At 36.2% G+C, this 26255-nt stretch overlaps 1 pseudogene; it reads right to left on the reverse strand.

Annotated features, from left to right (window-relative positions):
* Positions 1 to 1374: 1374 nt before the first annotated feature.
* The window catches only part of LOC110212552 (meprin A subunit beta-like), a 34849-nt pseudogene continuing 9968 nt past the window's right edge, over positions 1375 to 26255 (reverse strand).

A 26255-nucleotide genomic window follows, 5' to 3' on the forward strand; every position in this document is an offset into this window, starting at 1 on the left:
CTGTCTAAGACCTTAACTTAAAAGGCCAAGGTCTTCACTGCTTCTGGGCCATCACCAGTCTTCTTGACATTTGTCTTGCCACTGGACTTCAAATGACTCTGGAAGAGAGTGAAACTGATAACTTTACACAGCCTTGACTCACTTAAATCCAATTCATTTGCAAGTCAGTGTATCACTCTCCTGATGTCATTAGTCCTCTTCAAGAGCAAAGGACAAACAACAATCTGTGAGTAGTAGCAGCTGCCCCACTGAGGACCTCAATGCAGTTCCAGTTCGGCAATGCTGCTCTTTCTTTCCTTCCTTGGTTCCTTCCTCCCTTTCTTTCTTCCTTCCTTCTTCCTCTCCCTTTGTCTGGGGAGCCACACACTTGCATGTGGATGGTCTGTCCCAAGGGATATAAATTTTGATCACGTATACTTCTCAAGATATGTTGGGACTTGAGGGCTAGATTTTTTTTCTTTCCTACTTATATATTCTATCACTGTTTTTTTTTTCCTGAAAAACTGAGACAACCCTTTTGTCTTATGTAGTTTTCACTTATGATTTCTTGAAATATAGCTCTGGAAAATCAGGCTTTGATAAAGCCTATTGGGCTTTATCATATAAATGGAGACACTTGACTATGCTTTTAAACCCAAATCACTCTGGCTCTCACTGATTAGCCAATACGAGGTCCCAGTCAAAGCCCCATTTGGTCATTGTTTAGATTCTGATGGCTCAGAGGGAGTGTAAATAGCAATTGTTTCTGTTCTCACCAGAAACCTTGAGGGTCTTCCCCTCCCAGACTGATTCTTTTGAGAAAGCAAACTAGGCCATCTTTTGCCTCAATTCTTACCTATCCTTTAATCACTGAATGGGTGTTGCCTCAGACAAACTGAGACCTGGGAAAGACCTTAGGTGAAAAAGGCCAAGGTCTCCCACTGCATCTGACGCTTTCACCAGTCATCCTGACCTATGTGTCAGCACTGGACTCCGAATGACTCTCGGGGAGAGAGTGAGGCTTTGCACCGTTCTCCACCACTTAAATCCAATTCACTTTCAAGTCAAGACATCACCCTCTTGATGTTATTGGTCCTCTTTGAGAAGGAAGGACAAACAACAACAAGTCTGTCTGTCTGTCTATCTATGGTGAGGGAGACTTCTACAGGTGAGTTCTGTGCCTTTATCTTCCTCTAAGATTACCACATTTCTTACATGCTCTATTTCAGAAGTTCAACCTTTTCACAATATACTTCAAAATTCAGGCTCACAATAATTCTTTGGGAAACACTCTTCTTTTCTCCTTACCAAGCCCCTACAGTGTACAGTAAAAGTAAAAAGTTCACTGGGAATCAAGAAGAGTTGGATTCCCATCAGGCCTCTGGCACTGGCTACCTGTGTGACCCTGGACATGTCACTTAAACCCTGTGAAAGTTAATTTCCTCATCTGTAAAATGAAGAAGTTAGACTAGATGGCTTCTAAGGTCCCTAGCAGTTCTAAATCTATAATCCTAGGGTATAACTAAGCTAAAGATAAATGCTAAGAGGTCTGCTGAAGAAAGCAAAGTATGTAAGAGCCAACTCTGGTTGTTACCTTTGCACTTGTCCAGGCTTGACTGATCAGTGTCGGGCCCACCAGGCACCTGGGAAACCCTCTGCCAGTCACCATTATCTTCTGAGCTTTGAATCATGCCGCAGATATTTTCCAGTTTAAAATCTCATGAATCCACAAAGGTTATGGAAGAAGCTACAAAAGGTAAAAATCACTGAATGATTCTCTAGTCAGGAGGTAACCTGTTTTTAGTTCAATGAATAATTGAGTTGAGTAATGAGAAAGGCATTGAGGGGGAGGAGGCCAGCAAGTCTTGGGCAGTGAGTTGAGTGCCCTGAGGACCTCTGGTAATGCCAGCTCACACAGCCAAAATAGAAAGGAAACTTTGGTAAAGCTGCCCTAACTTGGAAATGGTAAGGGATAGTCAATGCCTGCTTCTTTCTATCTTCCTCAAATTATTGAGCTGGCTGATCAATAGTCCAGCCTCTTCCATCTCTCCTCCTTAGGAACTTGTACATTTCATTGTCCTCCAGGTACTATCTGAAAACAGTTTTTGATACGTCAAATATACCTATTTCTGACTTTGTAGTCTGGAAGATAAGCCCAAATACCAAATTGACATTTCCAAGGGCAATTCTAAATCCATATCCCATAAAGGATCATATATATTTCCAGATCAGGAAGAAAATATTTAGAAGAAGAATGGCATTGAGTCTTCCTTGTATCCACATAGTGTTTAAAGGAGTCAATGGGGGCAGCTAGGTGATACAGTGGATAGAGCACTGGCCCTGAAGTCAGGAAGACCTGAGTTCAAATCTGGCCTCAGACCAAGCACTTGACACTTACTAGCTGTGTGACCTTGGGCAAGTCACTTAACCCCAATTACTTAAAAATGAAATAAAATAAAATAAAATAAAGGAGTCAATGTGGTATAGTGGCTAGAGGGCTGGTTTGGAAATCAGGAGTGTCTGTGGTCAAGTCCTGCTTCTGATGCATAAGGCTTGTGTTAGTCAGTCAGTCATTCAACCAACATTGATTGCTATAAAGCACCTCCTATATGCACCGTGCTAAGCACTAAGGACACAAAGAAAGGGGGAAAAACATTACCTGATCTCAAGTCTAATGGGAGTTACTCTAGACAAATCATTTAGCCTTTCAGCCCCTAGGCACAGCGCTAAGAACATAAATTATAAAGCAGGCATCAAGCTACCTTGGTAGCGAGTCTTCCCACTAGGAAGGGCCAATTAAATCTCATTCCAATAATCATGATCTAATAATAGCTCACAGTTATGTGGTGACTTATAGTTTACACAGTCTTCCTCATAATAAATCTCTGAAGAGTTTGGTAAAAATAGTACTTCTATTATATAGGGGAGGGACCTGGGGCAATTGACTTGCCCAAAGTGACATGGCTGATAAACACAGAGCCATGACTTGGCTCTTGGTTTTCTGACTTCAAACTCACTGCTCCAAACTGCCTACCTACAACACCATGTTACAACAATGCAGATTTAATTCTAATTGTTCTTCCCTCATTTTTCATTATGACTAAATTTTTCCTAATTGCAGGAAATTTTCCCCTCAGAGTAGGAGGACATAGCCACTGTTCCCTAGAGGTCAGAATACTTACAGCAGTTGTAGAGTCGATTCAATTTTTCAATGTCATAATCACTGAGATCCATTCATTGTCCAATCACATCAAGCAACTCAGGGATCTTCATTATAATTGTTGGTTCTGTGCCTCTTTGGAAGGCATTTTTGCTGTAGTGCATCACAGATGTGTAGTCATAGGGAACATTCAGGGAGTCTGATGTTGTATCATCAAAAGCAATGAAATTGACCTCAGGGCCTGAAATAAAAATTATACAAGTGATATAATGTGAAATATTAATATCAAATTTTAAAAGCTTAATGTTTAAGAACCTTGGATTATCTTACAGCAGATTGAAGACAGCTGCGAATAATATTTTCTATTATGGTTCTATTTTGTGTATGTGTTTGGATTCATTAGTATGAATGAGGAAACTCTTCCCACCAGTGCAGATCAGCAGCTTACATTTAACTGATGGCCTTAGAGAATTACGTGGGGGCACTGAGAGGTTCAAACACTTGTGCTTGGTCACAGAGCTAGTACATATCAGGCAGATCTGGAATGCAGGTCTTCCTGACTCCCAGGCCCACATTCTATACACTGTCACTCTACACTATACATTGTTACATGGCACTATATAGCATGATATTTCAAAAGTATGTGGTATACACACACATTTCATATAAAATACAACATAAAGGTATTTTGCTAGACTGCAATTATGTTGCTACCATTGTTACACTTTGAGTAGATATTCTGAAGCCCAAGGGTTTTCTTTTGCCTTTCTTTGCTCCCCCAAAGCTGGGCACAATGTTGACACATAGTAGGTGCTTAATAAATGTTTGTGATTGACTGAATGTGGTGGAGGTAGCAGGAGTTGTAAGGGGATAATGAGAGTGATGCTGAAAAAGAAAAAGGGAAAAAGAAAAGAAAGAAAAGAAAATTGATTAAACATTGTTTTAAATAGGCAAAACAGAGTAGAAGGAAACTAAGAAAGGAACATAGACAAGAAGGGCAATGTTTTTACTACTATATTAAATAGTATATATACTTAAAAAACCTTAGCTGTACACAGTAGATTCATGGTTTAATATGCAATCTTCTTTTTATGGCCTTTTAACATGAAAATTTTTTTGTTTGTTGATGACCATCAAGTCCATAATAAAACTTTAAATAAAGTGTGCGATATGGGTACATTCTGGAACTAAACAACTGCAATCTATATTGTGCTTTAAAACTACAAAGGACTTTCAATATATTATCTCATTTTATAGTCAATGACCAGTGACCTATATAATACAATACGTATGCCCATTCCATGGAAGAGAAAACTAAAGTTGACTAAAGAATACAGGGGACCTATTTCTTTGGCACTGGCTACAACACCTGTCACCATTTGTGAGCTCTTTACCCAGTTCTTGGTCAGTTCCAAATTACCCAATTTTTGGTCACAGTTCCAAGGCAGAGAGGGGTTCTTGTGGTTGCAAAGGAGCAAAGGCCCTAGTTCTGGGTAGCAGTTCAAGAGAAGAAAAGGAGAGGGGACCTAGGTCCTGGTTACAATTTAGGGTAGAAAAGAGCACTAGCATCTGCTGCTGTCACAAGGGAGCAAGGACCTTTCCTGGGTAAGGATTATAATCTAGATCAGGAAAGCAGTGAACACAGTTCTCTTTGGATCACACTACCTTGGAGGTACTGAAAATTTACAGATCCCCAGAACTAGCTGTGAAAACAGCAGGGCAAAAAAGCCTAGAGATTAGGATAGTAACTGCAGCCCCCAGAGGTGAACAGAGCCCAATTCTAAAATAAAATTCAAAGTCAAATGAAAGAAAGAAAGAAAGAAAGAGAGAGAGAGAGAGAGAGAGAGAGAGAGAGAGAGAGAGAGAAAGAAAGAAGAAAGAAAGAAAGAAAGAAAGAAAGAAAGAAAGAAAGAAAGAAAGAAAGAAAGAAAGAAAGAAAGAAAGACAAGGAAGGAAGAAAGAAAGACAAGGAAGGAAGAAAGAAAGACAAGGAAGGAAGGATGGAAGGAAGGAAGGAAGGAAGGAAGGAAGGAAGGAAGGAAGGAAGGAAGGAAGGAAGGAAGGAAGGAAGGAAGGAAAGAAACAAAGAAAAACTAATCATAACTATTATGGTGAAAAGGAAGTTCAAAATAAAACTCTGAAGAAGACAATGATATGAAAACATCTACAATCAAATTCTTAAAGAAAATTCAGATTGGACACAAACCTAACAAGAATTGCTAGAGGAGCTGAAGAAAAATATGTTTAAGAGGAGTAAAATAATATTTTTAAAAGCAAATAAGGGGAGGGCAGAGAAAAGACAGGGACTTGCCTGAGCTCTCCAAAATTCCTCTCCAAGCAACTTTAAAATAACACCCCAAAACAAATTCTGAAGCAGCAGAACACACAAAAGGAAATTGTGAAGCAATTTTCCAGTCCAAGACAACCTAGAAGGTTGGAAGGAAAGGTCTATTGCACCTGGGTGAAAGTAGAGTGCAATCCATTACAGGCAATGCCCCAGTAAGACAATCACGGGCTGCACCTCAGCAAGCCAGCCGTAGGCCTTGGGGGCAATAAATTGGCAGCAGAGGCTTCTGGAGTTCTCAGCCTACAGATGGTAAAGGTGCCAGGTAACTAGTCAAAAACAGATTATATGGGTCCTTTTGCTTACACTACTTGCAGAACTCTAACATTACCCATCTGAATACCTAGGTCACAGTCCTAGAGTGAGAATGAGTACCAGAACACCAGACCAGACCAGGCCAGGAGAGCAGTGACCACACCTCTCCTTAGGTCATACCACCTTGGAGAACTGAAAACTTACAAACCTCCACAACTAATTCTGAAAACAGCAGCACACAAAACCTGAAGCTTGGGACAGTGCCCCTTCTAACTCAGGAGCAGGGTCCAACTTTAACATAAAGTTAAAAGTCAAGAAATAAACTGGAAGATGAGCAAACAGTAACAAAACATATATAACCATAGAAAATTACTATAGTGACAAGAAAGATCAAAACACAAACTCAGAAGAAGATAGCAAACTCAAAGCTGCTATATCCAAAGCCTCAAAGAAAAATCTGAATTGAACTTAGGATGAAAAAGAATTGCTGAAAAAGCTCAAAAAGGATTTTAAAAAACAAATAAAAATGGTAGAAGAAAAATGGGGGGGAAATGAGAATGATGCAAGAAAAACATTAAAAAAGAGTCAACAGGGGCATCTAGGTGGTGCAGGGGATAGAGCTCCAGTCTTAGAGTCAGGAGGACCTGAGGTCAAATCCGGCCTCAGACACTTGACACTTACTAGCTGTGTGATCCTGGGCAAGTCACTTAACCCTGATTGCCTCACCAAAAAAGAAAAAAGAAAAAGAAAGAAAAGAAAAGATTAAAAAAAAGAATCAGCAGCTTGGTTTAAAAAAAAAAGGCACAAGAAATACTGTAGAATATAACACCTTAAAAACAGAATTGGCCAAATGGTAAAAGAGGCACAAAAATCCACTGAACAAAAGAATTACGTAAAAAGCAGAAGTGGTCAGATGGAAAAAGACATACAAAAATTCACTGAAGAGAAGAACTTAAAAAGCAGAATTGGCAGGGCAGCTAGGTGGTACAGTGGATAGAGCACCAGCTCTGAAGTCAGGAGTACATGAGTTCAAATCTGGCCTAAGACATTACTAGCTTTTTGACTCTAGAGAAGTCACTTAACCTCAATTACCTTCCCTACCCCACAAAAAAGCAGAATTGACCAAGTGGAAAAAGATGTGCAAATATTGACTGAAGAAAATAAATCCTTCAAAACTAGAATGGGGCAAATGGAAAAGGAGGTACAAATGCTCATTGAAGATAATTCCTTAAAAATTAGAATTGGCCAAGTGGAAGATAATGATTCCATATGACAACAAGAAACAATGAAACAAAATCAAAAGAAGAAATAGAAGAAAATATGAGATATCTTAATGGAAAAACAATTGTCCTAGTAAATAGATCTAGGTAAGATCATTTAAGAATTATTGGACTACCTGAAAGCTATGATCAAAAAAATAGCCCAGATATCACCTTTCAAGAAATTATAATGGAAAACTGCCCCGATATTCTAAAACAGAGGATGATATATAGACATTGAAAGAATCCACCAATCACCTCCTGAAAGAGAACCCGAAATGAAAACTCCCAGAATATTATAGCCAAATTCCAGAATTCTCAGGTCAAGGAGAAAATATTGCAAGCAGCCAGAAAGAAAAAATTCAAATATCATGGAGCTACAGTCAGGATAACACAAGATTTAGCAGCTTCAATATTAAAGGATTGCAGGATTTGGAATATGATATTCCAGAGGGTGAAGGGGCTAGGATTACAACCAAGAATCACCTGCTGGGCAAAACTGAGTATAATATTTCAGGGGAAAAGATGGATATTCAGTGCAATAGAGGACCCTCAAACATTCCTGATGAAAAGAGTAGAGCTAAAAAGATAATTTTACTTTCAAATACAAGACTCAAGAAAAGAATAAAAAGGTAAATAGAAAAGAGAAATCACAAGGGATTCAATAAGGTTAAACCATTTACATTCCTACATGGGAACTTCCTCATTATTAGGGCAGATAGAAGGAGTATAGGTAGACGGAGGACACCAGTGTTAGTTGAATATGATGTGATGATATCTTAAAAAAAATAAAATTAAGGAGAGAAAGAGGAATGTACTGGGAAAAGAGGGAAAGGAAGAAGGAGAATGTGGTAAATCATCTCACATAAAGAGGTGTGAAAAAGCTTTTATAGTGGAGAGGAAGATGGGAGACATAGGAGAAGTGCTTGAACCTTGCTTTCATTGAAACCGACTCAAAGAGGGAATAACATACACACACACATAATTGGGTAGGGAATCTATCTTACCCTAAAGGAAAGTAGGAGGGAAAAAAGACAGAAGAAGGTGGGATGATAGAAGGGAGGGTGGATTGAGGGAGGCTATAGTCAAAAGCAAAACTCTTTTGAGGATGGATAGAGTGAAAGGAGGGAGAGCGTAGAATAAACAGGGGAAATAGAATGGAGATAAAAAACATGATTAGTAATCATAACTGTATGCTGAAAAAATTAGAGCAATTTTCTCTGACAAAGGCTTTAATTCTCAAATATATAGAGAACTCAGTCAAATTTATAAAAATGAGGGCTATTCCCCAATTGATAAATGGTAAAAGCATACGAATAGGTAGTTTTCAAATGAAGTAATCAATGCTGTCTATAGACATATGAAAAAAAAACCTATTGATCAGAGAAATGCAAATTTAAACAATTCAGAGTTACCACCCCAAACCTATCAGATTGGCCAATATGACAGAAAAGGAAAATAACAAATGTTGGAGATGTGGGAAAATTGACATACTATGCAATATTAAATGGAGTTGTAAACTGATTCAACCATTCTGGAACAATGCCCAAAGGCTATAAAACAATGCATGCCTTTTGACCCAGAATTATCACCACTAAAGAGATTTAAAAAAAAAGAAAAAGGGAGAAAGGACCTATATGTACAAAATATTTTAGCTCTTTTTGTGGTGACAAAGAATTAGAAATTGAGGGAATGTCCATCAATTGGGGAATGTCTAAACAAGTTATAGTATATGATTGTGATGGAATACTATTGTGGTATAAGAAATCATGAGCAGGATGTTTTCAGAAAAACCTGGGAAGTCTTATATGAACTCATGTAATATGAAGTGAGCAGAATCAGAAGAACATCATATATAGTAACAGCAATATTGTACAAAGGTCAGCTTTGAATGACTTAGCTACTATGATCAAGACAATCATCCAAGACAATTCCATAGGGCCTAGGATGAAAAATATTCTTCATCTCCATAGAGAGAACCAATGAATTCTGAATAAAGATTAAAGCATACTTTTCAACTTTATTTTTCATGTTTTATTTTTTGTTGGTTTTCTTTTGCAAGATGGCTAATATAAAAATGTGTTTTGCATTACTTCACATGTATAATTGATATCAAATTGCTTGCCTTCTCAAGGAAGAGAGGGGAAGAAAGAGGAAAAGAATTTGGAATTCAAAATTTTAAAAAATGAATGTTAATTTTTACCTGTAATTGGGAAATATTTAATAAAACATATTTTTGAAAAAATAACCTCTCCAACAAAACTAAATATAATACTTATATTATGGGGAAAATGGGCATTTAATGAAATTGAGAATTTCCAGGCATTTCTGATGAAAATACCAGAGGTGAATAGAATGTTTGACATTCAAACACAAGACTCAAGAGGAATGCAAAAAAATGGTAAATGAGTGAGAAATCATGAGAAAATTAATAAACAAACTGTTTACATTCCAAAATGGGAAGATGATGTCTGTAACCACCATGAACTTTATGATAATTAGGCAGTTAGAAGGCATCTACTTGGACAAAAGGCATGGGTTTGAATCTTTGGTCTGGGGATGATCTAAAAAAAATGAAAGGCTTTGAAAGGGATGTAATAAGAGAAGGGGAAAGTGAGGGGAAGAATGAGGGAAGTTATCTCACATAAAAGATGTGTGTAAGGAAAAGTTTTTACAATGGAGAGAGAAATGGGGGAGAAAGAAGCTGGCAACACTTGAACCTCACTTTCATCTGAACTGGTTAAAAGAAAAGGAATACATATACATATATATATAACATACATAATATACATATATTCACATCTTTTGTGAATATGTGCACACATACACACAGTATGTCAGTAGGGTGTAGAAATCCATGTTACCCAACAGGGAAATAGAAGGGAAAAGAGATAAGAGAAAATGGTGTAAGGGGGAGAATAGGGTTAAATGAGAGAAAGAAGAAGAAGAAGATGGAAGAGAAGGAGGAGGAGGAAAAGGAGGAGGAGGAGAAGGAGATGATGATGATGGTGATGATGATGATGATGGGGATGATGATGATGATGGGGATGATGATGGAGAAGAAGATGAAGATTAAGAAGAAAATAGGATAGAAGGAAATGCACAGTTAGTACTAGTAACTGTGAATGTGAATGGGATAGACTGACCCATAACATGGAAGCAAAAAGCACAATGGATTAGAAACCTGAATCCAACTGTAGGTTATTTACAATAAACCTACTTGAAACAGAAAGACACATACAAAGTTAATATAAAGGGTTGTAGCAGAATTTATTATGCTTCAGTTGAAGCAAAAAAGTTGTTACCACTCATGATTTCAGACTAAACAAAAACAAAAAGAGACCAAATTAAAAGAGATAATCAAGAAACTACATTTCGCTAAAAGATATCATACACAATAAGTAATATAACTATTAAACAAGTATGCACCAAATGGCATAGTATCCAAGCTCTTGATGGAAGAGTTAAGAGTTATAGAAGGAAGTAGACAGTAAAAATATACTAGTTGGAAACCTCAACTTTCTTCTTTTAGAACTAGATAAATCAGAGTGAATGTGAACAGTAATTGTTTTTCTTTTGGCCAGAAGACTGAGGGTCTTCCCCTCCCAGTCTGATTTTTTTTTATTAAAGGGGCCATCCCTTGACTCACTTTTTAAACAGCCCTAATCACTAAATGGGTGTTGCTTCAGTCAAAGTGAGAACTCAGAAAGACCTTCGCTTAAAAAGGCCAAGGCTCCAGTTGTTGTGATCTATATCTGGCCACTGGACGCAGTTGGCTCCCAAAGAGAAAGTGAGGCTGGTGACTTTGTATAGCCCTCCTTCACTTAAAGCCAATTCACCTGCAAGTCATGGCATTATCTTCCTGATGTCATGGTCCTCTTTGAGAACAAAAGACAAACCACACAAATAAGAAAGAAGTTAAGGAGATTAATAGAATTTTAGAAAAGATAGATATGATGGACCTTTGAATAATGTTGAGTGAAAATAAAAAGGAGTGAACATTTTTCTTGGCTGTTCATAGCACCTCCAAAAAAGTTTACCATGTGTTAAGGCATAAAAACCTCACAAATAAATGCTGAAAAGCAAAAATATATACGCATACTTTACAGATCGAAATGCAATAAAAATTACATTGAATGAAGGACTTTAAAAGCATAGATTAGAACATAAAGTTCTTGAGGGTAGGGTCATTTTCACTTAACAAAGATACTTTTAAACAATAAGAAAACTATTAACTGCTCATGGGTAGGGTGAAGAAATATAATAAAAATTACAATTCTACCTAAATTGATTTACTTATTCAAAAATGTATCACTCAAGCTACCAAATAATTATTTTATAGATCTAGAAAAAATAATAACAAAATTCATCTGGAACAACAAAAGGTCAAGAATATAAAAGGAATCAATAGGGAAAACGTGAAGGAAAGCAGCTTAGCAGTACTAGATCTCAAAATATATTTACAAAGCAGTCATCATCAAAACAATCTTGTACTGGCTAAAAAATTGAGTAGTTAATCAGTAGAACATATTAGGTACATAATATACACAGATAAATGACCAAAGATCCAAGTTTTGGGAGCCAGAATTCACTATTTGACAAAAACTGGAAAACAGTCTGACAGAAACTAAGCATAGAAAAACATCTCACTCCATAAACATATATGAGGTCAAAATTGACACATGATTTAAACATAAAGAGGGATATCACAAGCAAAGAGGGAAAGAGCAGAAAAAATTAACTTTTAGATCTATGAATAAGGATATTGAGGAAAGAGTTTATGAGCAAACAAGAGATAGAGAGGATCATGGGAGGTAAAATGGATCATTGCAACTGTAAGAAGTTAACAGATTTTAGCAAAACAAAAACAATGCATCCAAAATTAGGATGAAATAATAGGAAGCATAAAAAAATTTTACAGCAAGCTTATTGGATAAAGGTCTTATTCCTCAAATATGGAGTGAATTGAGATAAATCTATAAAATAGGAGCTATTCCCCAATTGATAAATAATCAAAGATATGAATAGGCCTTTTTCAGAAGGAGATATCAAAGCTATCAATGCTAATATTAAAAATGCTCTAAATCGCTAATAATTAGAGAAATACACATCAAAACAGCTCTGAGATATTGCTTCATAGCAATCAGACTAACGTGATAAAAAAGGAAAATGACAAATTCTGGAGTGAATGTGGAAAAGATATGTACACCAATGTATTGTTGGGATTGTGATCTGGTCCAAATATTCTGGAGAACAATTTGGAACTAAGCCCAAAGGGCTTTAAGCTGTATATACTTTTTGATCCAAAAATATCACTACCAGGTCTGTATCCCAAAGAGATCAAGAAAAAGGAAAAGAACCTTTATGTACAAAAATACCTATAGCAGCCCTTTTTGTGGTGGGAAAAAAAAATGGATATATGATTGTGATGGAATACTATTATACTGTAAAAAATGATAAAAGAGATAGTTTCAAAAATAACCTGGGAAGGCATATATAAACTGATATATAATAATAAAGTGAGCAGAACCAAGAAATTGCTTTATACAGTAAGTTATATTATAATGACAATTAACTGTTAAAAGACTCAATTATTCTGATTAATACAATGGTCTACAATTCCAAAAGACTCATGATGAAAAATATTTCCTCCAGAGAGGAAATGGATAAATTCTGAGTGGTAACTGAAGCAGATTTTTTTCAACCTATTTCACTTGATTTTTTTTTTTTTTTGCAACATGGAAAAATAGAAATATGTTTTGTATGGTATCACATTGTATAATGAGTATCATACTGCTTACCTTTTCAATTGGAGGAGGCTGGAGGGAGAGATTAGGAATTCAAAATAAAAATAAATGTTAATAAAATAAAATAAAATGATAAAACAAAAAAGAGGAAAAATACAACTTAACCATTAAAAAAGAAGGGAGGAATTGTCTAGCTTAAAAGCCAGTGAGTCTCCCAGAAGTTGCAATCCATTGGCATAGCCATCAAGACTTCGGAGAAACCACCACATTGCAGAGAATCATTGAAGACTTTAGTACCATACAAATATATTTAAAATTACCCATATTTAGAGATGAATCAGGTTGTTCTGCATCTTAAATTCTCTAAAAAATGGTTTGTTAATCTCAAGTTAAAGTCTAATATTAATTTTTTATTAATTTCTTTATCAGATTCTAAATATTTTTATGAGGACATCATGACATTCGTAACTCTTGTAATATCCACATCAAGTGGGGAAAAGATTCCATAGAAACAAGGGTAGGAGAATCCCATCACCAGCCTCCAGATTAAATATTCTTTAGAGTGCTCTAGAGTCACCCACTAGAACAGTTCCCCCTGTCAGCTGGCCAAGAAAAACAAGAACATTGCCACATAGTGTAATCCCATTAAATTATTTACTTAGCTAATAGTTACATTGTATATAGTATAATTATATTATATATATATAATATTTATATTTTAAATACAGTATACCATAGTAAATATTATATTAAGGTGCTAGCTATATATGGAAGGCAGCATAATTAATAAAATGTGTCATAATTAGTTTCAAATTCTGACTCTACCATTGGCTAGTTGGCTATGTGACACTGAACAAATCTATTAAACACTTTGAGATTCATTTCTTTATCCCTCTGTGCAGCTGCCAAAAAGATTTGTCCTAAATTTCCAATGTTCCAATTATTTTCAATTGTTCCCTGTCCAATGACTACTTCCTTGCTACCTACAAGTATTACTATGCCTCACCTTTACTTGATCCAACCATCCTTACTATGTCTGACATCTCTCCTATATCTCTCTTTTTGTAATTAAATTCTTATAAATTCTGTTTCCACTTCTCACTTTCTTCTTAACTCTCTCAGGCTGGCTTTTGACCTCATCATCAAACTAAAACTATTCCCTCCATAGTTAATTGAAAAATTCATCTTAATTACCAAATCCAATGGCTTTTGCCCTCAGTCCTCATCCTTCTTAACTTCTTCAAAGCCTTTGATGCTGTTCAGCATCTTCTCCTCCTTGATACTCCTTCCTCTCTGAGATTTCATGACACTGCTCTCTTTTGGCTCTCCTCCTGGCTGTCTGACTGCTCCTTCCTGGTCTCCACTGCCAGAATATCATTCAAGTAATGAATACCAATTATGAGTGTCTCCCGGAGGTTTGGTCTTGGCCTTCTTCTCTTCTTCCTCTGTATTATCCAGCTTGGTGATCCCTTCATGCCACATGGGTTCAGTAATTATCTCTAAACCAATATTCCCATGTCTATTTATCCAACTTCCAATTACCTCAGGATCAAATATAAAATCCTTTGTTTGACATTTAAAGTTCTTGACAGCCTGTCCCCTTACTACATTTACAATCTTCTTATTCTTTATTCCACACACACCCCAGTTCCTTGATGATCCAGTGACAATGGTTTTCTTGCTATTCCTTAAACATGATCTTCCATCTCCTGACTCTGTTCCTTTTCACTGGCTATCCCTCAAGCCTGAAATGCTTGCCCTTCTTATGTCAACTTTCTGGTCTATAACTGGCCTTTCCCTCTTTCTAATACCTTCTCTCTAAAAGAATCTTCTATTTACATTGTATATACCTTTTTATGTAAATAGTTGTTTGCATATTGTCTCTCCCATTAGAATGTGAATTCTGTGAGGACAGCTGCCATACTTTTTTTCATTTTCTTTGTATTGCTAGTGTTTGGTACAAAATAAGTGCTTAATAAAGCTTGTTTACCCACTAATGATTGAAAGGAGACACCTCCCCTCTTGCTTCTAGTTCTCAACTCTCTTATATGAAAAGGAAAAAAAGCAAGGAAATCATACCTGGCAAAATTCTGTCCCTCCTTATTGTTATATAGTCATCTCGATCTGAACGGGACTGCTCATGCCAGAATCCCAGGACATGTAGGATCTCATGTTGAACTAAAGCTATTCTGTCACAGTGTGATCCTATGGAAAGTGGCTGCTGGCCATCATGATTATTTCCTACTGAAGAAAAGCACCTAAAAAACAAGGCATAAAGTGGTAAGATAACTGACATGGGAACCCAGTTGTGCTCTCCAGAGCTCTAAGCTTCAATTCAATCATTACTTTCAAATTACTCCCCACCCCAACCTTTTGCCAGGCAGAATTGGTCAGTTCCAGCTTTACTTCATCTCTCTGCTCCTGCTCATGCACTGCTGAAGGGACTGACAAACAATCAAGTTGGTGAAAGGAAGATGAGTAGAAAGAACAGAACCAATCAAGAGCCCCAATAATCCACAATCTGGATTATTAAGAGCAAAATAATTGAGAGGTGAAGAAGAGAGATAGAGGAAGAAATCCAATGAGTGAAAGTTTTCTTAATGCAAATGCTCATGGCAGAATGTGATTGTGCTAGAATTGGCACCTATGGAAAATGTCTCTTTGTCCATATGTCTATTTCTTATTGAAGAATAGCACCAAAAAAAAAAAACACAAAGAGGTAAATGGCTGACATTGTGGAATTGGGTGATGACTGGCATTAAATTCAAAAGCTATACCACTTCTGGAGATGATGCTAAAAGGTATGATTATTTGGTGTGGTTAAACAATAACCATTTGTCCTCAAATAGATGTTCAAAGATGCATTAGTGATGATAACCATTATGGGGAAAAGAACAAAGTTCCCACAAGAAAGCCCAAGAGTGATACAAAATCTATAGTATAGATCTGGGAAGTAAATTGAAGTGATAAGTGTGGGACTTGTAGCATTTTGACTGGATCAAGCAAGTGCCCAGGTTCCAAAATTTCTAGCACTCTGTCCTGAGATACCAAAGAAGACCATGAAGGTCCAGGGCTCTGAGCCTCAAAAATAAATGAAAACCTAAAACCTACTATCTATAGTGTGTGTGTGTGTGTGTGTGTGTGTTAATTTAGACACACTACATGAACATGAAGGTCAGGACAAAAACCCAGGTGAGACAGATTGATATCAAGCAGGGTGGACTATACCAACTAAAAACAGAGCAGGAAGTAGAGTATGGCCACAGCCCTGGCCAATTCAGGAGCTAAGGCTAGGGAAATGATTAAATAGAAGAAGACATAGACTACTAAAAAAAAGTATTATAGATCCAAAGATACTCCCAAATCCACACTACAAGGAGAGAGTATCTCCATAACAACTGCATGCAGGGATTCAAAGGAAAAGTGCATTTTCCATAATAACTACATGAACACATAAAAGAAATGAAGAAAGAGATTAAAGATGAAATGAAAGTTCTAGAGGAATGAACTAGAACAATAATAAATGCCCTAAAAGAAAAAGTAGCAAACTGTATGTGTGTATACATAAAGACTCCTTAAAAACTAGAATACATGAAACATATCAGTGACTCCATGAAGCACAAGAAGTAATAGAGCAAAATCAAAAAATGATTAAAAATAGGAAGAAAATTAAAATTTCTTATAAAAAGGCTGACCTGGAAAAAAGTTTAAAGAGAATAATTTTTTAAGGCCTGGACACTGTATTTCAAGAAATCATAAATGAAAATTGCCCAGTAGGGGACAGTTAGGTGTTGCAGTAGATACAGAACTGGCCCTAGAATCATGAGGACTTGAGTTCAAATCTGGCCTCAGACACTTGACACTTACTAGCTGTGTGCCTCTGAGCAAGTCACTTAACCCCAACTGTTTCACCAAATAAATAAAGAAAAAGAAAGAAAACTGCTCAGTTCATCTACTAACAAATAAATGTATTCTCAAAGTGTAGAGGAGATATAATTTTTTGTCACAGATATATTGTGGATTTGTTTTGATTAACTGTTTATTTGTTGGGAGGATTGGTTTTCTTTTTCTCTTTTTAATGGTTAGGAGAGGAAAGGAGAAGGATCATTAGCAATGATGATGCCAAGGAGAAAAAAGAAAAAAAGAAAAGAAAAAACAGAAGGACCATTGAAACATTTTTAAAAGTGCAGAGAGATGAACAGGAGAATGTACAAAAAGGAAGCACAGACAAAAAGGAAAGTTTTGGATGTAAGGCATTGAATTTAATATATACTTTTTAGAAAAGCAAGCAGCATGAAATATAAATTAATGGTTCCATATAAAATCCTATTTTGTGTTAAGCTTTATAAACTGAAGTACTCAATTTATTTAGTTGTGTTTTTCATTAAGTTCAAAATACAAGGCTACAAATAGAGTCAGAGCCAAGTTGGCAGAGAGAGGCCAGGAAGTTGCCTGAGATCTCTCCCAGGTTCCATCAGAAACAATGGTAAATTAAGCCTACAAAAGAATTCTGGAGTGATAGAATCCATGAAAAGATTGAGTGAAACAATTTTCCAGCCCAAGATAACTTAGAAGGACTTCAGGAAAGGTCTGCCTCACTTGGGTAAAAGGGGAGTGGAGCCCAGCACAGGTGGTATGCAGGCAAACCAGCAGGAGGTTCTTAACCACAATACAGATCAGCACCTGAGGCCTTGTGGTCCTAGCTCAGGAGGCTAGTGGTACAGCAGGCCAGATGTGAGGCCTCCAGCCCCAGCACAGCAGGCAAACTGCCAGCCCCAGGAACCCAGGGTACAACAGGTGTAAATAGGCCAAGCCACTATAGCACTGTGAGCAAGCTGCCAGTCCAGAGGCCCTGGGACAGAAAGCCATTGACTAGGCCCCTGACCCCCAGTACAAGAAGCTTGGGACCCAGGAACAGAGCTCAACTTTTAAAAATGAGCAAAAAACCAAAAAGAACCCTAACCATAGAGAGCTACCGTGGTGACAGGGAAGATCGAAAAACAAACTCAGAAGATGACAGCAATATCAAAATGCCTACATGTAAAGCCTAAAGGGGAATATGAATTGGTCTCAAATCCCAAAATCCAGTTGGAAGAACTCAAAAAGATTTTTAAATTCAAGTAAGAAAGAGGAAAAATTGGTCAAAGAAATTAGAGTTATGCAAGAGAATTATGAAAAAAGAGCCAACAGCTTGGAAAAGAAAGACCAAAAATTGACTGAAGAAAACAACTCTTAAAAATAGCGTTGGCCAAATGGGGAAAAATACACTGAAGGAAACAGCTCTTTTAAAAGTATAATTGGCCAAATGGAAAAGAAGGTACAAAGGCTAACCGAAGAAAATAATTCCTTAAAAATTAGCATCAGACAAGTAGAACCTAATGACTCTCTGAGACATCAAGAATCAGTCAAACAAAATCAAAAGAATGAAAAAATAGAAGAAAATATAAAGGACTTCATTGGAAAAACAACTGACCTGGAAAATAGATTCAGGAGAGATAATTTGAGAATTATTGGATTACCTGAACGGCACAATCAAAAAAAGAACCTGGACAGCATCTTTCAAGAAATTATCAAGGAAAATTGCCCAGATATCATAGAACCAGGGGGTAAAATAGTTATTGAAAGAATCCACTGAACACTTCCTGAAAGAGATCCCAAAATGAAAACTCCAATGATTATTGTAGCCAAATTCCAGAGCTATCAGATCAAGAAAGTACTGCAAGAAGCCAGAAAGAAACAATTCAAATATCAAGGAGCCACAGTCAGGCTTACACAGGACTTAGCATCTTCTACATTAAAGGATAAGAGGGCTTGTAATATGAAGTTCCAGAAGGCAAGGGAGTTTGGATTACAACAAAAAATCAACTGCCCAGGAAAACTGAGCATAATCTTCCAGGGCAAAAGATAAATATTCAATGAAATACAGGACTTTCAAATTTTCCTGATGAAAAGATCAGAATTGAACAGAAAATTTGATCTTCAAATACAAGACTCAAGAGAAGCATAAAAAGGTAACCAAGAAAGAAAAAAAGTGTTATTTAATAAGATTAAACTGTTTACATCTCAACTTGGGAAGATGATACTTGTAACTCTTAAGAACTGTATCCCTATTAGGGCAGTTAGAAAGAGTATACTTAGACAGAGGGTGTGGACATAAGTTGACTTTGATTTGATGATTAAAAAAAAATTAGTAAGGGGTGAAAAAAGTATTGTACTGGGAGAAGAAGAAAAGGGGATGCAGAATGGGGTAAATTATATCACATGAAGAGGCATAAAAGACCTATTACAGTAGAGGGAAAGAAGTGAGGGGGTGAGCACTGTTTGAACCTTATTCTCATTGGATTTGTCTCAAAGAGAGAATAACAAATGCATTCACTTGGGTAAAGAAATCTACCTCACCCTATAGAAAAGTAGGAGAGGAACGGAAAAGAAAGGGGAGTGATGGGAGGGTAGATGAAGTGGTGGTTAGAAGCAAAATACTGGTGAGGAGGGACAGGGTGAAAGGAAGAGAGAGAGAGAGAGAAGAGAGAGAGAGAGAGAGAGAGAGAGAGAGAGGAGAGAGAGAGAGAGAGAGAAGAGAGAATATAAAGAAGGGAAAAAATAGGATGGAGGGAAATACAGTTATTAATCACAATTGTGAATGTGAATGGGACGAACTCTCCCATGAAACAGAAATGGATAGCACAGTAGATTAAAAAACAGAATCCTATAATGTTGTTTACAAGAAACACATTTGAAGCAGAGAGATACACACAGAGTAAAGGCAAAAGGCTGGAGCAGAATATATTATGTTTCAGCTGAAGTAAAAATAAAAATAGAGATAGTAATCTTGATCTCAGACAAAGCAAAAGCTAAAATAGATCTAATTAAAAGAGATAAATAGGGAAACTACATCTTGCTAAAAAAAAAAGTAGCACAGACAATGAAGTAATATCAATACTAAACATATAAGCACAAAGTGGTATAGTATCCAGATTCTTAGAGGACAAGTTAAGTGAGTTACAGGACAAAATAGACAACAAAACTATACAAGTGGGGGACCTCAACCTCCCCCTCTCAGAACTGGATTAATCTAGCCACAAAATAAACAAGAACGAAGTTTAAAACATAGAATTTTAAAATTTAAAATTTTAGAATTTTAAAAGAGTTAGTGATAGACCTCTGGAGAAAATTGAGTGGAGATAGGGATATACCTTTTTCTCAGTAGCACGTGACACCTATGCAAAAATTGATCATGTATTAGGGCATAAGAACCTCACGTTCAAATACAAAAAAGCAGAATTATTAAATGCATCATTTTCAGATCATGATGCAATAAAAATTACAATTAATAAAGAGCCATGGAAGGATAGATTAAAATTAATTGGAATAAAAAATTAATTGGAAACTAAATAATCTAATCCTAAAAAATGAGTGGGTAAAACAACAAACCATAGAAACAGGCAATAATTTCATCAAAAAGAATGACAATACTGACACAGCATACCAAAATTTATGGGATGCAGCCAAAACATTGCTTAGGGGAAATTTTATATCTCTAAATGCTTACATGAATAGAGAAAAAACAGATCAATGAATTGGGCATGCCATTTTAAAAACTAGAAAAAGGACAAATTAAAGTCCCTAATGAAACACCAAATTAGAGATTCTGAAAATTGAAAAAGAGATTAATAAAATTGAAAGTAAGAAAACTATAGAACTAATGAATAAAACTAAGGCTGTTTTCTTTTTAAAGAAACCAACAAAATAGATAAAGTTTTGGTTAATTTGATTTTAAAAAGAAGGATGAAAAACAAACTACCAGTATCAAAAATGAAAAGGGTGAATTCACCACCAATGAAAAGGAAAATAAAGCAATAATTAGGAGCTATTTTGCCCAACTCTATGCCAATAAATCTGACAATCTAAGTGAAATAGATGAACATTTACGAAAATATAAATTGCACAGATTAACAGAAAACAGAATATGTTAATAACCCCATTCTAAAAAAAGAAAATGAACATACCATCAATAAACTCCCTAAGAAAAATCACCTGGGGTAAATTATCTCATATAAAAGAGGCAAGAAAAAGATTTTACAGTGGAGGGGAAGAGGGGGAAGGTGAGAGGGAATGAGTGAATCTTACTCTCATCAGATTTGACTTAAGGAGGGAATAACATACACACTCAATTGGATATGGAAATCTATCTTACCCTACAGGAAAATAGGGGGGAAGGGGACAAGATAGCATGGGGATGATAGAATGGAGGGCAGATTGGGGGAGGTGTAATCAAAAGTAAACACTTTTGAGGAGGGACAGGGTCAAAGGAGAGAATAGAATAAATAGGGGGTGGGATAGGATGAAGGGAAATGTAGTTAGTTTTTCACAACATGGCTATTATGGAAGTGATTTTCAGGACTACACATACTATACCTATATTGAATTGCTTGCCTTCTCAATGATGGTGGGTGAGGAGGGAGGAAGGGAGAGAATTTGAAACTCAAAGTTTTAAAAACTAATGTTAAAAGTTGATTTTACATGCAACTGGGAAATAAGATACACAGGCAATGGGGTATAGAAATCTATCCTGCCCTACAGGAAAATAGAAGGGGAGGGGAATAAGAAAAGGGTGCGAGTGATAGAAGGGAGGGCAGATTGGGGAAAAGGATATTCTGAATGTGTGCTGTCTTGGGAGAGGAGGAGGGGAGAGATGGGGAGAAAATTTGGAACTCAAAATCTTGTGGAAGTGAATGTTAAAAACTCAAAATAGTTCATCAATAAAAATATATGTGTATATATATATATATATATATATATATACATAAAATGGGGGGGGGGAATCTCTGGGCCAGATGGATTTACAAGTGAATTCTACTGAACATTTAAAGAATTATTGATTCTAATACTACACAAACTATTTGGAAAATTAGGCAAAGAAGGAATCCTACCAAACTCCTTTTATGACATAAATATGGTGCTGATGCCTAAAACAGAGAAAGAAAATTATAGACCAATTTACCTAATGAATATTGATGCAAAAATTTTAAATAAAGTACTAGCAAAGAGATTATAACAATTTATCACCAGGATAATGCATTATGACCAGGTGGGATTTATACCAGGAATGCAGAGCTAGTTCAATATTAGGAAAACTATCAACGTAATTGACTATCTCAATAACAAAACTAACGGAGATCACATGATGATCTCAATAGATGCAGGAAAAGCTTTTGACAAAATGTAGCACTCATTTCTATTAAAAACACTAGAAAGCATAGGAATAAATGGAATAAGTAGTTTCTATCTAAAACCATCAGCAAGCATTATCTGTAATGGGGAAAAACTAGAAGCCTTTCCAACAAGATTAGGGGTGAAACAAGGGTGCCCATTATCCCCACCATTATTCAATATTGCACTAGAAATGTTAGCTTTAGCTATAAGAGAATAAAAAGAAATTGAAGGAATTAGAACAGCCAATGAGGAAAAAAGCCATCACTCTTTGCAGATGGTAAGATAGTATACTTAGTGAATCAACTAAAAAACTAGTTGAAATAATTAAAAATTTGAGCAGTCTCAGGGTATAAAATAAACCCACAGAAATCATCAACATTTCTATATATTACCAACAAAGCCTAGCAGCAAGAGATAAAAAGTGAAATTCCATTTAAAATGACTGTAGACAATATAAAATATTTGGGAGTCTACTTGCCAAGACAAACCCAGAAAGCATATCAGCCTGATTACAAAATACTTTTCACACAAATAAAGTCAGACCTAAACAACTGGAAAAATATCAATTGCCCATGCATATACTGAGATGATACAATAAAAATGAGAATTCTACCTAAATCAATTTACTCATTCAGTGTCTTACCAGTCAAACAACCAAAAAACTCTATAGAGCTAGAAAAAACAATAACAAAATTCATCTGGCAGAACAAAAAGTCAAGAATATGAAGCGAATTAATGAAAAAAAATGCAAAGGAAGGTGCCCCAGCTGTACCAGATATAAAGCTGTATTATAAAACAGCAATCATCAAAACTGTTTGGTATTGGCTAAGAAATAGAGAAGAGGATCAGTGGAATACATTAGGTATACAAGACACAGTAGTAAATGAAAATAAAATGAAAAGGAAAAAGTAATCTACTGTTTGATAAACCCAGAGACTCTAGCTTCTGGGATAAAAACTCACTATTTGACAAAACTGCTGAGAAAACTGGGAAATAATATGGCAGAAACTAGGCATACACCAACTTCTCACACTATATACCAAGATACGGTCAAAATAGGTACATGATTTAGACATAAAGGGTGATATCATAAGCAAATTAAGAAAACAAGAAATAGTTTACCTCTCAGATTTATGGAGAAGGCAAGAATTTTTGACTAAAGAAGAGGTAGGAAATATTATGAAATGCATAATGAATAATTTTGATTACATTAAATTAAAAAGGTTTTGCACAAACAAAACCAACACAACCAAGATTAGAAGAAAAGGAGAATGCTGAGAAACAATTTTTATAGCCAATGTTGCTCGTAAAGGTCTCATTTCTAAAATATAGAAAGAAATGAGTTACAAGTAATTCCCCAATTGATAAATGGTCAAAGGATATGAACAGGCAGTTTTCAGATGAAGAAATTAAAGCTGTCTGTGGTCATATAAAAATGCCCTAAGTCATTATTGATTAGAGAAATGGAAATTAAAACAACTCTGAGATACCACCTCACACCTATCAGATTGGCTAATATGACAGAAAAGAAAAATGATAAATGTTGGGAAAGAAGTGGGAAAATTGGGACATTAATGCACTGTTGGTGGAGTTGTGAACTGATCCAGCCATTCTGGAGAGCAATTTGGAACTATACCCAAAGGGCAATAAAACTGTGCATACCCTTTGATCCAGCAATAGCACTACCAGGTCTGTATCTCAAAGATATCATAAAAAAGGGGAAAAGACCTACTCGTACAAAAATATTTATAGCAAGTCTTTAAGTGGTGGCAAAGAATTGGAAATTGAGGCAATACCCATCAATTGGAGTATGGCTGAACAAGTTGTGGTATATGAATGTAATGGACTACTATTGTGCTATAAGAAATGATGAACAGGCAGATTTCAGAAAAACCTGGAAAGACTTACATGAACTGAAGCTGAGTGAAGTGAGCAGAACCAGGAGAACATTGTACACAGTGACAGCAACACTGTGCAATGATCAACTATGATTGACTTAGCTCTCCTCATCAATACAATGATCTAAGACATTTCCAAAAGATTTATGAAGAAAAATGCAATCCACATCTAGAGAAAGAACTATGGAGTCTGAATGCAGATCAAAGTATGCTATTTTCACTTTTTTGTTTGTTTTTTGTGGCTTTTCTCTTTCATTCTGTTTCTTCTTTCACAGCATGACTAATGTGGAAATATGTTTACATGATTGCACATCAGATTGCTTACCATCTTGGGGAGGGAAGATAGGAGGGAGGAAAGGAGAAAAATTTTGGAACTCAAATTTTATTTAAAAAATGTTGAATGTTGAAACCTATCTTTACATGTAATTAGAAAAATAAAATACTATTTTTAGAAAAAGACAAGTAGGAAATAAAGCATATTTTAGGATGTTTCCAGCTTGGGATCTTGCGTATTACAGGCAATCAATGACTATTTGTTGAATAAATTGATTAAAGTAACTCTACAAAGCAAACAAGGGTTGATCTGTCTAGATTTTAGGAAAACATTTAATGAAATACTATCTTGTGGCAAAGATAGGTCTGAATTATATTATAATATGGTTAAATTCAGAATAGGTTGAATGGTCAAATGCAAAGAAGAAATGTTAATGGTTCAGTGTCAACTTGGCAGGAAGTCTGTAGTAGAGGGTCCTGGGAATTGGTCCTGTGATATTTAATACTTTTATCAATCAGTTTCCTGAATAAAGGTAAAGATGGTAAGATCATCAAATTTGTGAATGACAAAAAAAAAAAAAAACAGGGGGAGGAATAAGTAACCTACTAAATAACAGTCAGGGTCCAAAAAAAAAAACACCTTTCCAGAGCAGAGCACTGGACTTAATCTGATACTGGAGTTAAAAAGGAATCAACTTCACAAGTAAAAATGGGGTTGGGGAGGGGAAAGAGACATGGTTATGCTGAAGTTTGTCTAGTACGTGTTGAGGTTTTGAGAGGACTACAATGTCAATATGACTTGGTGGTATGGTATGGCTAACAAACAAGCACATTACATCTTGGGTTGCATTCAGAAAGGCATAGTTTCTGGAGAATCCAGCCAACAAGAATGGTGATACACACTGAGTCTATTTCACATCAGGAAATTGGAAGGTTTAGCCTGGAGAAGAAAAGATTCACAGGCAATATACTACCTCTGCTCAAGGATTTGAATAGGTGTCATGTAGAAGAAAAGTACCCCGGTGTTGAACTAGATGCAATGAGGAGAAGATGAAAAGAAGCAAATTTAAGTTTCACGTCAGGAAAATTTTCCTAAGAACTAGAGCTGTCCAAAAGTGCAAAGAGCTGCCTAATGTCCTGAGATAGTGGGCTGCCCCTTATCAAAGGTCTTTAAGAAGAGGCTGCATGACTATTTGGCAAATGTGTGATCATGGGGATTCTTTTGGGCTATGGATTAGACTAGGAGGCTGTAGAGATCCCTTTCAACTCTCAAATTCTATAATTCTGTGATTCATCTTCTGATCATGCACATAGTGTCTACCTAACACAAGTGATACCGAGTGACAAATGAAGCAGTCCTTGCCTAAAAGGAGCTTATATTCTAAGAAAGAATATATACAAATATAAGAAATATATGTGAAGTAATGGAAGGAGGGTAACACTAGCAACTGAAGGAATCAGGAAATACTTCACAAAGGACATTGTCTAGAGCTGAACTTTGAAGGAAGTTATGGATTCTAAGAAGCAGATGTGAAGAGAGAAGGCATTCCAAAAATTGGGGAGTGCCTGTACAAAGACAAGGAGACAGAACATGGAATGCTTCACAGAAAGAAGAGCAATCAGGCCAGTTTGGCTGGAATATTATATGCCTCAATTGGGATAATACATAATAAACCTGAAAAGATCGATAGGAATGTTGAGAAGTAGAATGTTATATACATTACCAGATGTTTTGGGGTTAGTTTTTTTTTCTTTTTCACCAGAGAAGGTTCGATATGGTGAGGCAGTGAAATGATTGTGATGTGAAAAGAAAATGGATCAAGAAATTGAATTTTAGAAAGAAAAAAAAGGAGGTAGGGAGAGAGAAAAGAAGAAAGAAGAGAGAAAATGGAGGAAGGATGGCAGGAAGGAAGGAAGGAAGGAAGGAAGGAAGGAAGGAAGGAAGGAAGGAAGGAAGGAAGGAAGGAAGGGAGAGACAGAAAATACTCCTCCTCCTTTCCTTGTTAACACTATAGGTTTTTGGAGCTATAAATATTGGACATACGTATATAAAAATTCTCAGATCTTTTTTTTTTCTAATTAAAGTTCTTCTACTGCCTCTTCCCTGTCTCCCTGAGCCACTTTCCA

Source organism: Phascolarctos cinereus, unplaced genomic scaffold (genome assembly GCF_003287225.1).
Source record: "Phascolarctos cinereus isolate Bilbo 61053 unplaced genomic scaffold, phaCin_HiC Scaffold_4;HRSCAF=312, whole genome shotgun sequence".
NCBI lineage: Eukaryota > Metazoa > Chordata > Mammalia > Diprotodontia > Phascolarctidae > Phascolarctos > Phascolarctos cinereus.